The 12,172-nt window shown below is 47.1% G+C and overlaps 1 protein-coding gene across 6 annotated transcripts in view; it reads left to right on the top strand.

Annotated features, from left to right (window-relative positions):
- Positions 1–12,172, top strand: part of Ptp36e (protein tyrosine phosphatase 36E) — a 540,343-nt gene that overhangs the window by 207,842 nt on the left and 320,329 nt on the right. The window contains exon 1 of one of the 6 annotated variants that reach the window (XM_077701526.1): positions 4,399–4,528. The exons of 2 other annotated variants lie outside the window; for them this stretch is intronic. The gene's annotated coding sequence lies outside the window, so the exon portion shown is untranslated. Of the gene's footprint in view, positions 1–4,398; positions 4,529–8,178; positions 9,600–12,172 lie in introns of those variants that run through there. 3 more of the 6 variants (XM_077701528.1, XM_077701524.1, XM_077701529.1) reach the window with 3 other exon arrangements.

Below are 12,172 nucleotides of genomic sequence, written 5' to 3'. Positions count from 1 at the left end.
ACGTCAGCTACAGGTCGAGGAACCTCAGGCGACGCTCAAGTGGGAGCTCCATGGTCAGTGTGAGGCAGCCAAGTGCCCCTTCGAAAACTGCCAGAACCGGTCTAGCAGAGTCTTCGCCCTATGTGCTGGCTGACGGCGTGAAAAGAACAAGGTAGTCGTCCACGAACCGGAAAACGCGCACAACACCTAGGTCGCCAAGTTCGTGTTCCAACCGGTGGTCAAAACGAGCCATCAACATGTCACCGAGCGCCGGGGCTAGGCAAGAGCCAATGCAGACTCCTTGCTTCTGCTGGCAGTAGGCTCCTTCGAACTCCACAATTGAAGACTGGACATAAGACCCCAGGATTTCAAGGAAGCCGTCGACGCCCACACCGCAGTCCTGCCCATATTTTTAGTTTCCGACCGGCACTACAGCCCAAAAGAACAAAATATAAAGCTTACTTTTCAAGCCATACGGCGGATACCCTTTCCAGATTTCGCAACGAACTCGAATGCATTAGTTGGGATGATGTGTTTGCATGTACCTCGGCAGATACGGCTTATGACCGTTTCATCGAAAAGTTCTCCTCAGTTTACAAACGATGTTTTCCCTACAGAGAAGCTAAAAAACCAAAACGGGCTCGTAAGCCATGGATTACGTCAACCCACATAAAGATGATTAACACTAAAAACAATTTATACCGATCTTTCTTGAAAAACCGCGATCCAAATGTATTTAAATGTTTTAAGACGTATAGAAACAGCTTAACTAAACTCCTAAGACAAGCGAAGAATGCCTACTATTTTAGTATGTTTCAGGGCATCACAGATGTTAAGTACATGGGGAAAAAACTTAATTCATTTTTTTGTTTTTTTCGCAAACCTACATCAAACATATGCGAAATGACTATTGGACAGTCCATCTACAAAGGTACAGTGCTAGCAAACAAATTTAATTATCACTTTACCTATTCTCTAGAAACCACCCATGACACCATTGGTATAGGCTACTTGCCCGCACCGCTAGCTACTACAATTTTCCTCGGCCCCACTGATGAATCTGAGGTTGCTAGTACTTTTATGAAACTAAAAAACGGCAAAAGTGAGGATATCGATGGTATAAAAATGGAGCCGGTTGCCTTCGTCTTTGATATGCTACTGCCATCGTTAACTCACATATATAACCTTGTCTTAGGCACAGGAGTTTTCCCTAAGCGAATGAAAAATGCTAAGGTAGTTGTTATTCATAAAAACGGGGATAAAAATATTATTAATAATTATAGGCCCATATCTGTGTTGCCCATATTTTCGAAGCCCCTTAAGAAAATTATTTTTGTTAGGCTATCTAAATTCTTTGACCTACACTTCATAATAAATGCCTCTCAGTATGGTTTTAGGCCAGGTCTATCGACTGAGACCGCTTTGTTAAACCAAAAAGAGTTTATACTAGGTAATATTGAAGAAAAACGGCTAACTCTGAATATTTGTAGATTTTACAAAAGCATTTGACAGGATTAATCATGATACTCTGCTGCTAAAATTATCTTATTACGGTATCAGGGGAATTGCTTACGATTTAATTAAAAACTATTTAACGGATCGACATCAGTGTGTGTGTATACAAAGGGAACTTTCTTCACCCTACAAAATTAAATGCGGAGTACCTCAGGGCAGCATCCTAGGTCCTCTGCTATTTAATGCCTACATAAATGATATAATAAATATAGATCAATCGGCAAAATATATTATCTATGCTGACGACACTAGTATATTTTTTACGGGCGGGGATAGCAATGAACTGATACAGAAAGCGAACCAAACATTAGGCGAACTACACAAATGGTCCCACCAAAATTCTCTACTTATAAACAGCACAAAAACCAAGGCGGTCCTTTTTCGTGCGAAAAACGAAAAATGTGAAATCTTGAGTAAACTTCACCTAAACAATGTTGAAATTCAGCTGTCCCAAACTGCTAAGACTTTAGGAGTTGTTTTTCATGAATATATGCTATGGGACTCTCAAACCGAAGCTGTGTGCTGCAAATTAAGTAATTCTCTGGGTATGCTTAGAAGGTGCCAGTCGCTTCTACCAACTCCCCTTAAACTTCTCCTTTTTCATACACTTTTCGCTTCACATTTACATTATTGCCAATTGATATGGGCATCCGGAACTGAGTCCTCCAAAAACAAGATATACACACTCCAAAAAAAAATGCTATGCGTGCTATTGGGAATCTCCCATACATCTCATTTATTCGCTAAATTTAATGTCCTAAGGTTTAACTCGGTTTATGAATATCGGCTTTTAATGTCTTTAAAATCCGATATTCGCACAAATAGTACTACCCTGAAAAGCCTAGCTCACCTGCAGTTAAACGTTTCAGCTCGCTGTAATCGTCACAGCGAACTCTGGCACATCCCTACACCAAGAACAAATTACGGCTTTCAAATGCTGAAATTTGCCATTCCGCATGTGCTAAATAAATATAGCCTTACTCTGGAACAATTGCACTCACTTTCTGCAAGCGCTGTCTTTACTCTACTCAGTTGTGGGCAGCAACCTATTCCTCCTTCTGTCGTAGTCGTACACAACAACGGACCATAGGAGACCTGTGTCTGTCACACACATATAATATTATCATTTTGTCTGTCTGACATTTGTTTTTTTAAAATAAGTGTATTACGTTAGAAAAATTGTTCTACAAATTTAGTCTGCGGTAAGGAAAGTAGTGCTTTGAATTTGTTGTTATGTGCAAAAATATATGCATTTGATACAAATCGCACAAGCCTTATTTGCTAAGAAATTATTGCATAGTTTGCCTGCTGTCTTCCTTCTTGTTTTCTTTTCATTTTTTTTTGTGTGTGTTTTTCGTTTTTTTTTTTTTTTTTTTCTGGAGGTGGGGCTTTCTCAAGCTGCATGTGCGCAGCTTTCTCCTCATTTTCCACACCACATTGCGTTGTTGACATTTCTGTTTGTAATTTCCTTTGTATGAGCACGCGCTGCTTTGCGGTCAAATAAAGAAATAAAGAAACTACAAGCATAGTTAACCGATGCCGACCAAGGCATCCTGTCTGCAGCAAGAAGCATGCCACTGCGTTTGTGGAGTGTTCAAACAACGTCTAACCCGCGTTGTTCAAACAACGCGGGTTAGATTTCTGCCCGTGGCGGCCGGTTTTCTGATACTGGCGGAAAGCGAAAACGCCCGTGTGTTCGAGCTTTTGGCGCACTTTAAAGATCCCCTACGTGGTCAAAATTAATCCGGAGCCCTCCACTACGGCGCGCCTCACTGCCTGTGTAGCGTCGGGCGCGTTAAACCTTCTAATCAATCAATCTGACTAGTCAAAACTAGGAAGCGTTGCTTCTCTGTAAATTGCAAAAACAAAGGAGCCGCAAAAATATATGCAGAAAAGGTTAGGAAAACAGCCTAAACCATGGCTCAATGGAAGAGCTACCAGGCTTTTCATATCAGGCAATGCGTTACCCTTTGCTAACACATTCCATTAGATCGTAGCATATCCGGGCTACGAGAAAATAAATGGAAGTTTCTGTGACCTTAATAGACAGTCTATGAGATTTACAAAGCAACAAAAATAAATATAACGACAAGCATCTTCATCCGAGAAAAAACGCTAGTTCTCTTTATACCTTTATAACCACATATATAACCACATTTATAACCATATACCTTTACAACCTGTCAATGAAATGAAAAAGTTAGAAAAACATTAGTTTAATAATTGGTTTAAGTTTCTTTTTTGTTAATAAAGCCAACTACTGTTGCAGCACTTGGTTTCCAATCGGCTCACTCGATCGGTTTGGTTGGTATTGTAAATATGTTCTTGTGAAAATGAACCTACTGCCGCATACATAAAAATTACGAGGCATCTTTTCTTGATTCCAAGCAGGTGGTTGACTATTGTAGACTTTCCCGCAGTTTTGGCCGCGCAGGGCGTGGTCGGGTGTGCTTTAGATATTATTGAGCTCTGGGGGACTGCGTACTGGGGAAACATACACGGCCGTTGGAACGAGGAGCAGCTGAAGGCAAGCGCACTGTGCCGCGTTTGCCTGCAACCTTTTCCCTCCTGAGGTGAAGCGTGTTTCTCTTCATGATGTCGATAAACGTGTGCAGATCTTGTCACTAAAGCGCAACATTGGAGCGAAGTTGAATTTTGCATTTCAAAGAAGGACGTTCGCGGTGTATGGTGGTCGTTCACCGGCGCCTTTCCACGCTAGGAGACGCGCCTAGACCGATCTTAACGCGACCGCAGCGCCACCGCCTGGTCGGCGGCAGCAGCGGCCCGCACCGCGGTACTGGAAGGCTGCGGTCTTTGCCAACTGAGCATATGTGAAAGGGTTGCCTGCGGACACCCGTGCGTCGGAGGGACGGCTTTGTCGTCTGAATTAGTGACGGTTGTTTTGGGCCTGTTTTGGCGCAGCTTCGCGTCCATTGCTCGCTTCCTTCCCACGGCTTGATTAATGTGTTGGTGAATACCGGTTCGGTTGGGTTTTAAGAGGTATTACAAAAGGCGAAAGGAGCAACTGATTCTGGTAAGTAGCGATTTTAAAATTCCCTCAGCCTTGTCACAATTCTCTAACATACTAAGCTGTTTAAATCGGTATAAATAGGAATCACTAGACTTGCACTCCGAATCGTTTTGGTGTCCGCGCTTGTGTCACGCGGTGGTGGAGCCCTGAGCTAGCACATAAAGGTGGCTAGGTTCCGCGGTCTCATCCTTCGAAAGACCATTCTCTCCGTTTTCTTTCTGCCGACGCACGGCCGGGCTACAGTGGCGGAGTCCGCCACACTAGCCCGCCCGTGGCTGACGCTCATGCGTTGGGGAAACCGCCCCCGCGAATTACAGGTAACGGCTGGCAGAATCTCTGGTTTCACCGGTTTCACTCTTTGTAGAGCCACATCTGTGAATTCAAGTGACGTCGCAGGGTCAATTGTTGTGGGTGTCGTTTAAAGCTTTGCTTTCAAACCACCTTCACAGCGTGGGATGGAGCCAATTTTCTTTCTCAGGCAGTTACGCTCAGTCTTTGCCGATTCGCACTGGGGAAGTGCACACGTTCTTTGGGATCGGCGGCGTGCTCAAAAGTTTTTAACGCGAAATGTTTACTTGGCTAGGCTCGTAGAAGCGCGCACCCGTGCGGCGTTCACGGAACGCGCACTCAGCGGGATGTCATCCGCAAAAAACTATCCACAGCTGCTTACCCTTTGCTGACGCATTCCGTGGCATTCCACGCGTTTGATAGCGTGCGTACATCCGAAAGATTAGAACAAAAAGAGATATTCATGCGCATTTCCTTCTATAGCACGCAACAGAAAGAATGAACTGTCAGAAGAACTTGGCGCGCACTGTTTCATATAGAGTGCCAAAATAAAAATGAAAAACAGGAAAAAGCACTTGGCGTGGTTACTTCCTATTGGCTTACGACTGATAGCACTAGCAAGGAAAAGGAAAAGCTGGCGTGCGTAGGAAATTTCTCGAGCATCTTTGCATTCAGTCTCGTGAGGCAGTGTAGCAGCAGCATGAATAGTAATTCTTGGAAAACTAGCTGCAGTGAGTGTGAGGCCGAGGTTGCAGGTTGTAACAACGTCGAGAAATGGGCTAGTTGGTATACATTCATTATGATGATGGGACAGCGGAAACTTAGCGGGGCTGGAGAAGGAGGCAACACCAGCGCTCTTGTATAGGCTAGGCTCGGCGACAAAACTAGCCAAAAGAAACGCTTTCGTGAAAGAGTATGCTGAAAGGTACTGCAATATGTTTGTAGCGTACTTTCAGTGAAGATATCTTACACAAGGGTATTTGTAAAGTGTCCAGACGTCCTTATCTAGACGAGACATGCCCCGTCTAAGCCGGGACTTGTCCCGGCTTAGACGTCGCTTTCTCCCGCCTTCGGTCTGACGTATGAAAGACGGGTATGAATTGCCCTGTGTGACGAATTAAAAGCTCCAGGTATGGAATACCCAAAAGAAACCGGTTCAGGCCCTTCAAGAAAACAGCACTGACGACGGAATAAGCGATAAGCACGCAACACAGCGACTGTGTTGTGTGTTCCTTGCTTAAATCCCAACGTATGAGCTGTTTTCTTTACGTTAAAGCGTACCAAGAAGCCATTCAGCGTTTGAGGTACGGTGGGTAGACGTCACCACTTTGAAACAAATGACGTGGCTTGCAACAACATTAGCCGTGGCTTAGGACGGCTGTGCCGGGATATACGTGGCCTGAGCTAAGGTTCAGCTGGTTATTCTTAGGTTTCCTGGTTGTGTAGGATTGGCCGATTATCACGCCTACTGCTGGTAAAATGATTTTCAATCCAGTCCAGTCACTGCTCCTCGCGAATGGGCAGCACCGCTTTCCAGGAGCCACGCGAAACGGCCATCAAGCGGCTCCGGCGCACCGTCACTCTTGGCTACAGCACAGCTGGGCGCGCCCCGGTGCCAGTGCGTCTGCCGCGGCTACGACGTCACTCCTCTGGAATTCGCAGACCGGTGAATGTGCAGACCCAATTCTCTAGAGACCGGTACTCCAATTGGATTGGAATCCAATACAATTCAATTTAATCCAATCCAGTCCAATCCCAGTCCAACACAATACAATCAAATTCAATCCAATACAATACAATCCACTGCTCCTTGCGCTTGCGTACCACGGCCCTTCAAGGTCCACGCGAAATTGCTCAACCTCGGCCAGTGTAGCTTACGCTAGAATATGAAGACAATCGTTGAGTACGCCATGCGCTTGCAAGGCCGAAATGCACCAGTGGAAAGGGTGTTTTCCCTTACGAACAATGTGTGGGCGGCACACAAGACGCAGCTTCACTTGACCGCACTTAAAGCAATGATGTTGCTTTAGGCTACTTTACACATGACGTGTGAGTGGTATTACAGACACATCGACAAAAATGAAGAACTGATGAAGGCATTGACGCAAGGAGTATGAGTTGCTGCCAAGGCCGCACGGTACTAATACAAAGTGTAATTTTTCATTTAGGCTATGTGCCACATTCTTTCTTACCCCACTATTTCCCGTCCCACTTTGGTCACTTGTGTATTTGTTGCGCACACCTGAACAATTCCGGAAGGCGCACGGCTAAGACAATTTGTTTTCACCAGGTCGCCATCGCTTAGGTGCGGGGGCCGTGGCTCAAAAAGATATCCCGAAGATAACTTTGGTTCTCACCGCAAGCATTGACCTGAGACGAATGCCATACCTAACTTTGCCATTGGTGGGCATAACACCCCCGGGTCATATTTCTCGCTACGCCGCTGGCACAAAGTGTCTAAGGTGTATCAATTCCCACTAGGCCGGCTCTCTCTGAGAAATATAAAGTTATAGCGAAGGTCAAAATATGTTGTACCCGTTCATTTGATGCTGATCTCTACCCTCTGCTGGTTGCGAGGAATACGTACTGCTAGCATCAAAGTTCAAACTTGCGGCCACGTTTGTGCGGACACAACGAGGCGAAGGACCACTGCGTTCTTTATATGGTTTCTGTGGAGCGTCGGATCTTTTAATTCTAATGCGATTGCGTGCATCGCTTGATAAGGAGGGCGAAAAGGGAAGTTAGCCCTACAAGCGGTCATGCGGCTGTCCTAAACATGCGCCCCGATGTCGAGCCGTTCCCGCCGAGCAGTGTGCTCTTAGCTGTTAAGATAGATAGAGAATAGGTGTGCTTGATTAATTCGTATTTTTTTTTTAAACGGTGTTTTGGTTTTTTATGCTTCCGGCTAAATTTCAGTTGAAGCTGAAGCCGTATTAACTTTCAGTTGGGCACACAAACGTATTGCGTGCAAAGTGAGAATTATTTCGTGCGAATGCCGCCAGGACCACAGACATTTGCTCTCTGTGTTCGCCTGTGGTGACATTTTCGCGCGGACCGCTCCGCGATGCTCCCGACGTGGGCGTCGCCAAAGAGAGCGGCGGCTCGACGACCGCGCACTTGCGGAGGGGCAACAAAGGCGGGCCTCGGTACTTGCGGTTGGCGGCGGTGGCCGTGGCCTCCTCCGGACCCAGCAGAGGCCGCGAGACGGGGCGCGGGGCCACCCCGATTTAGACTGCGGGGGCCACTGTCACGTGCGCATTCCGAACGGTGACGTCACGGATCTCGGGCGAAATTTTTAGACTCCGCTCCTGTTTTTAGAAGAGAAGGCCGCAGGCGTCATTCTCTTCTTGCTGGCTTCGGAGGGCGCGAATCCCTCTCCGCTCTCTCTCGTACTCCCCCGAACGAGCCTCGGGCCCATCGCGGGCCGTTCCAGACTGTTGGCGGCAATAGCTCCCCCACGGGCGGCAGCAGCAGACAGTAGAAAGTGAGCGCTTCATCGAATTCGTGGCGTTCAAGGTGAATAAGTTTCCCTGCTCGTTACCTTTTGCCCGAGTTTACCCCGGAAACCGTCCCGTCAGTGGTGCTGCATCGCTCCCGTTGGACAGCGACAAGTCACCAGACAGCTCATCGCGTCACGGCAGAAACCACTAGGAACCACCGCTCCAATGAGCATTGCTTTTTAGCGAATCTTCTTCCAGAAGCCCAGCAGTGTGGCGCTACGTGCGTGGGGGCATCGCTGGCTTACTACTCGGTGGCATTGCCGCCGGCTGCCAAAACCACGTTGTGGCTTCAAACGAACCTGCTGGGTCGTGAGGATCGTCCCGGCACTGGTGGTTCGCTGAAATTTCGTTTTCGTGTCGTGTTATAGTTGCGATCCAACCATAATTCGTGCTGCTATTTGGACCGATGGTAGCAGATCATTTGCTGTTTGCCTTCACCGATCCTCAGGTGCGTTTTTAGGCGGAATATACGCTTTCACTGCAGCCTTGTCTCGAACTCCACCAGCAGCAGTCTCCGCCACGACTCTGCGCGCCCCGCAAACGAACGCGAATAAAAGCGCGGCACCGTATACTCGCCCTCTGTGAGGAGCTTGATTTGGGCAAACTTGAAGCGTTAACTTGGCGGCCTTTCCTAAATGTCATTTTAAGTGCCGCTGTTAAACTGTGTTATATTCACGCCACCCACCAGGGGCTTCACATCCGACCTTTCACGGGGCAAGCATTTTTTTCTGATCGCCCAGAAGCGAATAATATTGCTGTCGGACTGGCATAGTTATTGCTAATCGCCGTTTTATTGTTCATTCAACAAGTGCGGCCCGTTGTACACACACACTGGCGCAACGAAACATTCCAAGTCGCAAAATAACTGCATATCCCTGTGGCTGGAAACAAGCGCAAATACGCAGGACGCAGGTTGGTTAAACAAAGTGTCTCTGGGCCTTCTTCGGCGCTGTGATTGTAAACGTGACGTCATCTTCCGTGGTGTCCCCACCGGAAACTTGATGGGGCGTCTCTAACAGTAGCCCGGCCGACGGCTGTTGCACAGCTGCGGCTTTTTCCGTGCTCGAGGAGCGTGAGTGCGTGCCGCGTGCAACAGTGGAAAGTGTCGTGCCTCGGTTTGACATCCGTCCAAGAAGCCCGCTGCGTGGCGATTCGTGTCACGGTCACTGCAAGCCCCGGGTGACTCACGGAGCAATCGCGTGGTGCGTTCACCATCGTGAAAAGGGCCCCTTTGGATACGTCTTGTGTGGAGAACGCCTTGGATAGACGCAGATACTAAGTTCAAGGTGAGTGGCCTTTGATACTGACCCATGCGTGTGGTGTGGCCGTTTGCTCGAAGGCGTCCCAGTGTAGCTAAAGTGTTCGGTCACTGAGATCGGGGTTCCTCGTAGGGCGCATAAAATCCGCGCACGTGATATTGAAGCATGGAAAAAGTTTGTTGACGGTTTCTGGGACTCGGTGTTTGGTTTAACTCTCAAGAGAATATGAGCCGGTCAACCCCTTTTTGCAGCGCTGTAGTCTTAGGGTATGTTACCACTTATGCGCTTCAAATTCTGACCTTCACCCAGCTGCTTCTTCGTCCAGAAAATAAAAATCATGCGCCATTCAACACTGCGAAAGTGGATGAGAACATGGCGTTTAGGCATATGTCATAGAAGTGACGGGAAATTTAGGTGAATGGTACGAGCTCATTTTTAATCCTCTTTAAGCTGCCTGCGATAACCCCCAAGAAAAACACATGCGCCCAAGCCCACACTTATATTATGACTCTACTTATCTTGAAAATGATGTCTTTTGAGAAATAGTATCCTCAAGATGCATATCCACGTGACGAGACGTATAAGTTTGAGGTCCAACTTATGTTTGGAACGGGGTGCCCCTTCGCTAGTAACCGCATGGTGATGGCAAACACACCGGTACGTTTCTTTTCCCACGCCTTGTGCTATAGAACGCCTCGCGCTTCAAAGGTGCGTTGAACCTCGGGAGTTTTCTTTCTCAGAAAAAAAATACTTGGAACTGCCGCCATACCCACCCTGAAACGTTCTGCATAGACGGAATTCAGAAGTTTTGCCTTTCCGGACACACCGCTAGAATAAAAACAGGGATCGCCGTTCGATACCTATTGTAATAGAGTACTGTACTACGTTAAATTTTTTTTTTTGTACGACCGCCAGAGACGCGAAATCACGCTCCGTTTGTATTCCGTATAAACGGGGTCTACGGAGAACACACGGTGAACATTCGGCGCCTTATTTCGGGCTTTAATAAATACAGAAACACGAAAACTGTGTCAAACGTTTCTATTCTGAGAAACCATTTTATTTCTATGCTTTTGAAAAGGTTATCTGTATTAGTTACGCATTGGTGCGTAATACTCCGTATGGATTCCGTATTCGCATAATTGCGTACATACGGAACGTTTCCCTTCGGACAGGCTTCGCTGGAAATCCTACCTCCAGCATTGTTTTCTATATTAAGGTTGCTCCGTTTATTACCAGGGCTAATCGTGCGCTTACCTGAACGTAAAAAGAAAATGAGTGGGAGAGATAACGTCCGCTATCTACTCGAGGTGGTCGCTCGGGCCGTCTCCTCTCCCTCACGGTATGTGGCAGCAGCTACAGTAAACAAACAAGTCGGGTGCTTTAATTGTGCATTTTGTGAAAACTTTTCATCATGTGGAGTCAACTGCGGGCCCATTTCCAACTTGGCGGCTGACGCTGATGCTCCACCCTGCTCTAACCCCTCCACGATCGTCGTCCACCATTTGTTCTGAGTAGGCATTGCGCGCAGCGGCGAGTTCGTCCCGCCGTAAGCTTTGCTTTGGATAAGAGGCCGTGTATTTGTCATGTGCGCGCTTAACTTCCAGTATAATTATCAGCGGCGTTCCATGTTAACTCGGTTGTCGTAAGGTTTTCGTGAAGCGACAATTGTGCACCTGAATTCGCGCTTGTTTTGGCCAACGGCAGCTTGCGTCTGACCACGTAGCGTTCGCGTTCCCAGTGCGTGTAAGCTCTTTGTGGCGTGAAGTCATGTTTTGCCGTTGTTTTCTTTCTTTGGACACATTGGAGGGATTTGCTGCGTAGTATGTGCTTGGTCGGTGCGGCGCAACTTGAGGCTGTTACTAGAAAAAAAATTGCGACTAGGTAAAGCAATTTAAGGCCAGCTAATCCAGTGACCGCGCCGTTGACGTACGTGTGATTCAGAATTTGTGTTATCGCCTTTGAAATTCGCGCACGTTTGAATGGGCACTTGAAATGCATATTCGCACCGTAACGACTGTACGCCCTTTCTTCCGTGCATGAACAGAGGACCGTTAATTACATCTTACGTTTGCATTACACGTGATGCCTTACATTTGCAGTGTGCGCGCTTACTTCATCTTAGTAGTCAACGGCGCAGCGTATCCAGTCATTGCGATTTGAACCAAAACACACTGGGCGACTATATTATTTTCAGCAGACCTATTTTTGTCCAGCAAAGCGCTTCTTAAACGGGTTTAGTGTAAGCGAGTTGAGCGTGGACGCGGCACTGAGCATATGCGCGAACACGAATTTGACCATGCTACTGTAGAACGGTCCCTAACTCTCTTCTGCAATGCATTTTTGCCCATATTGGCGGAGTGTTTCTGCGCACCTCAAACTCGGTGGGGACATTTTTTTCCCTTCTCAATAGGATTATTTCACTGATCAATATGAGCAACGGATGTTGGAGAAGCTTGGCGGTAAAAAACTGCACCCAAATGCCACTCCCATCATTTTTCTCACAGGAAGCCACGTCAGCAGCACAAGCCACTGCACGACGTCATCACGGACGTTTGTTCGAACAAGATATCTATTTGGGGGCACCAATTCATTTTGTG

The sequence above is a fragment of the Haemaphysalis longicornis genome, unplaced genomic scaffold (genome assembly GCF_048455015.1).
Source record: "Haemaphysalis longicornis isolate Haplotype H1 unplaced genomic scaffold, Haemaphysalis longicornis Haplotype H1 scaffold_27, whole genome shotgun sequence".
NCBI lineage: Eukaryota > Metazoa > Arthropoda > Arachnida > Ixodida > Ixodidae > Haemaphysalis > Haemaphysalis longicornis.
Note: the sequence above shows the minus strand (reverse complement) of the source record. Positions and strands in the feature narration are given on the sequence as shown.